A 4,790-nucleotide genomic window follows, 5' to 3' on the forward strand; every position below is an offset into this window, starting at 1 on the left:
CAGGTGGACCACGTGGACCGGCGGAAAAATGAAGCGGCGGATGCTTTAAGCCGGCTGGGCTCTCAGCGCAAACCGGTCCCGCCCAATGTTTTTCTGGATGTGCTGCACAACCCGTTGGTCAAGATCCCTGGTGAAGTGGATTTGGCTATTCCTGATCCGGAGGCTCAATTGGTGGCAGCTCTTCATGTTATTCCGAATTGGATGCTTCCTTACCTGGCGTACAAGAACCGGGGCGAGTTACCAGAGGATGAGACTCTGGCCCGACAGATAATCCGGCGATCCAAGTCCATGACTATTATCAACGGCGAGTTGCATCATTGCAGTGTGTCAGGAGCATTTCAACGTTGTGTGTCTCCTGAAGAAGGCCGTGAAATTTTGCGTGAGATCCACGAAGGAGATTGTGGTCACCACGCCGGTTCAAAGTCTCTGGTGGCTAAAGCGTTTCGCCATGGCTTCTATTGGTTAACTGCTCATGCTGATGCGGAGGATCTGGTCAGACGATGTGATGGTTGCCAAAGGTTTTCAAGACGTGCTCATGTACCGGCTCAAGAATTGAGAATGATTCCAATTACTTGGCCGTTTGCGACTTGGGGGCTGGATATGGTTGGGCCTTTCAAAAGGTCCAAAGATAAGAAGACCCACCTCCTGGTGGCGGTTGACAAGTTTACAAAGTGGGTGGAGGCAGAACCTGTTAGTAAGTGTGATGCGGCCACGGCGGTTCAGTTCATCAAAAAAGTGATTTTCCGGTTTGGCTTTCCACATAGTATCATCACAGATAATGGTACCAATTTGTCCAAATGTGCCATGAAGGAGTTCTGCGAACGGGAGCATATCCGGCTCGATGTTTCATCAGTGGCACACCCAAAGTCCAATGGTCAAGCAGAAAGGGCTAATCAAGAGATCTTGAGAGGCATCAAGCCCCGGGTCATGGTTCCTTTTCAAAGAACGCCGGGTTGTTGGGTAGAAGAATTACCATCTGTGTTATGGAGCATCAATACAACACCCAACAGATCAACAGGATACACACCGTTCTTCATGGTTTATGGAGCGGAGGCGGTTCTCCCCAGTGATATCCGTCATGATTCACCTCGTGTGACGGCCTATATTGAAGCGGACAATGAGACAGCACGGCAAGATGCTTTGGACCGGTTGGATGAAGAGCGTGACATAACAGCCTCCCGATCGGCGATTTACCAACAGGATCTTCGTCGTTATCACAGCCGCCGAGTCAGAACCAGAACCTTTCAGGAAGGAGATTTGGTGCTTCGGCTCATCCAAGATCAGACTAATATGCATAAGCTATCCCCACCTTGGGAGGGGCCTTTCGTGGTCAGCAAGAATCTGCACAATGGGTCATACTATCTGATCGATATTCGAGAGCATAAGGACTCACGTACATCAGAGGAGGAGACCAACAGGCCGTGGAACATAGCTCATCTTCGGCCTTACTATACCTGAGCCATTGGCTCTACTTATGTACATATTAAGACGATGTATATATTATGATTAAATATAATAAACCGGAACCTCAGCTAAAGCGGGGTATCTGTTCTTTTACATCATGTGTGGTTACACGGAGTTGTTCTAAAGCGGCCTCCGGTTTACCCCTTGAGTTAGCTTTTTAAAAGCATCATGTTATATCACTTGGGGGTTTGGTCGTGTTCGAACCAATACCATACCTCTTGATAGGCGAGAGCCACCAGATCACTTGGGGACTTGGACACGTCTGAACCAGTCATGCCTCTTGATCGGCCTAAGGCCACAGAATCACTTGGGGGCTTGGTCGAACCCGAACCATTGCCATGCCACTTGATCGGCATAAATGCCACGGTTTCATTTGGGGACCTGGCTGACTAGAACCATAGTTACACCTAACGGGAGCTTGGTTGTGTTCGGCCATGGTAACGCCATCTGATCAGCTCAAATAAACCTTTTTTGCAAACGGTTTTGTCATTGCATTTGCTTCACACTTTTCTTTGCAAGATACTTCTTTCTTTTTATTGCGTTCTTTAAACCGACAAAGTTTTTAACCGGTTTATACTGTCAATTGACGGAACACGGTTCACTTCAATCCGGAGACTATTTGCCCGGTTTGATCTTTTTTGTTAACATCCTCTTATGGAGTAACACGGTGTTTATTATAACCCGGTACCGTTTACATGGTAAACCGGCGTCATATATATATGGGAGCTGCTATCTCCTCCAACAGTGTGGGTTTATAAAACTCAGCTTCAAGATTGGCCGAGCCAACTTCACGTTCAACGATGGCAGGTATTATGTATCTCAAAAATTTGGTCACATACTTAAAAAATTTCGGATGTTTTGATTTCATGTATGCAGACATCATATTCCGCCTGACCGTACAACCGCGGTGGCACTTGAAGATTTTTTATTGCAGAAAGTACTTTGGCAAGTTCATCACCCAAAGGAAGAGCAAATTATGCACGAAGGCATATCAACATCAAAAGTATCAGCTAGCCTATTACAAGGCAACACGGTGCCCACAATAAGATCATTGTTTTTTGCAAAGAAGAAGCAGTTTTAAACCGGCTTCTGGTTCAAGCTTGGTCACCAGCCTGGCCTGATGGTTGTGGGTTATCCTGCGCCGCTTCCGCTTCAGTTTCTCTACCCAGCGGCTGGAAATCAACAGTTGTCCAGTCGATTCCCATTAATGCTTGAAAAACAGCTTCATCATGGATCAGCAATGACGGGTCAATATCGGGAGCGTAAGTATGCTTATGGATTGGAGGGATAAGATTTTCCGATTCATGAATTGGTGCAGCTATTCGCTTGTTCTGAGTGTCATATTGGGCTTGATAATGAGAGAAGTCTGCTTCTTCAGCCAATTGACAAGCTAGCGGATGCACCTCCCGGTTTATTGCTCGCAGATCCGCTTCACCAAACTATGACCCGTCTTCCTTCAAGCTGGGATAGCCCTGAGCTGTTTCAATAGGATCAAAATCCGGCACCCAGGCTTTTGTTCGGATTAAGGCATTCATCGCACCGGTTCGAGCAGCAGATTTCTTCAGCTCTTCAACCCGGGCAGGAAGCTTTGACAGTTTCATCAGAGTGTCTTGAATCAAAGTGGGTGCCGGTTTGTTGTGGGATGCGGTACAGATGATCCGTTGTGCGCCAGTGTATAGTTGTTCGACCAACGTATAGGCGGCTTTCAATTTCTTCCGCACATCTGACCCCAAGTGACCAATGTGTGTCCCTGAAATATCATAAAGGGTTAAACCGGCAGCTCTGTAAGAAGGCCGAGTCAATTCAGAAGTCAAACTGGCTTACCAAAGATAGCAGTGGTCATGGCATGCACGTGCCGCTTTATGCTGGTCAGTTCATCCGCCACCGGTTTTAGTGCAGCCTCGGCATCCTCTGCTCGTTTGATTAAAGCAGACTTTTCAGTGGCCCAATCCGCCCGCTTCTTCTTGAAGCTCTCCTTAAGCTGTTCCATGGCGTTTAAAGCGCTGGCTAATTCCTCTTTTGCTTTGGAGGTTTCAGCTTGTTGGGTTTTCAGGTTTTCTTGGAGATCGGCGACTTGGCTTTCTTTCGTCTTCAGCTCAGCCTGCATGCAGACAGTTATGTGCTTCAACAAAACGGTACAAGGATTGAAGTACCAACCACATAACAAGTTATGCACTTGGCACTTGGGGGCTAATGCATATTCGATCTTCATCTTTCAATTGCTTACAAAGTCCCAAGATCAATACAAGTATTCAACTTGGCACTTGGGGGCTGATGGCTATTTGCTCGTATATATTCTGATGCGGCAATCTCAATTACTTAAAGTACCGGTTTAACTACGCTAAGTTGAACCGGCCCTTGGGGCTACATCAGCGAATTTCAAAGCATTAAGATTTATATTAGTAAGTCCCGGTTTGAAAGAAGATTACAAACCGGCCCTTGGGGGCTAGGAGAGTCAGCACGAATTGAAGCATACAAGTAGGAAAGAGCATATGGAAGTTACCTCATATTTATCTTTCATCATATTAACCAGACCGGCTTCATAGTCACGACTAGTATACAGCCGGTTCAGGTAGCCGGAATGGATATCTTGGGCGTTCAGAGCAGCGTAAGTCGCCAGATCAGCATTCCACTTGCCTTTGCCAAAGGCAGCAAATTCTTCCTTGGCAGAATGTTTGGACAAAGCGACAGGATTGCTTGGCTCGATATGGCCAGTGCCAGTAATGACAACCTCATCGTCCTTGGTATCGCCGGTTTGCACTGGGGCTGTTGGCTTGTCAGTAGGCTTTGCTGGACCAGTGGATTTCTCAATCCGGATGGAGCTTGTGGGCTGATTGACAGGACTTGAGGCATCAATAGGTCTCTCTTCAGCAATAAGATCATCGTCTTGCTGCGATGGATCATTGGGTATATCCTTAGGAATAGCCGCTTCAAGATCTGGTGTCTTGCCCGGTTCAAGGACGGCATCTGCTTCGGCCGCTTTGTCCAGGCGAGCCTTCTTGCTTGGCCTAGGTTTGGCCCTGAAAGGAATAACAAAATCAAATACAGCATATGTTCCAAGGCGATGTGCTGCAAATATTATGATAAGTATAGCTTACCCAAGCACCGTTTTGAGCGGTGGCAGCTGAGTAGCCGATGACTCGCCAGAAGATGAGTGGGAAGTAACCTGGTAATCGGAGTCAGATGGATTAAGAGGTTGACGAAAGCAGCCCGCTTTAGGACAAGCACTGACAAGCAAATTAGAGACCTCTGAACGGCGTTTCCGAACCGGACTGTTCGGTAAACTGGCGGAGGTAACTACCTGGCCGCTGTGCCGGGTTGTGCGA

The sequence above is a fragment of the Triticum urartu genome, chromosome 6, assembly GCF_003073215.2.
Source record: "Triticum urartu cultivar G1812 chromosome 6, Tu2.1, whole genome shotgun sequence".
Classification (NCBI taxonomy): domain Eukaryota; kingdom Viridiplantae; phylum Streptophyta; class Magnoliopsida; order Poales; family Poaceae; genus Triticum; species Triticum urartu.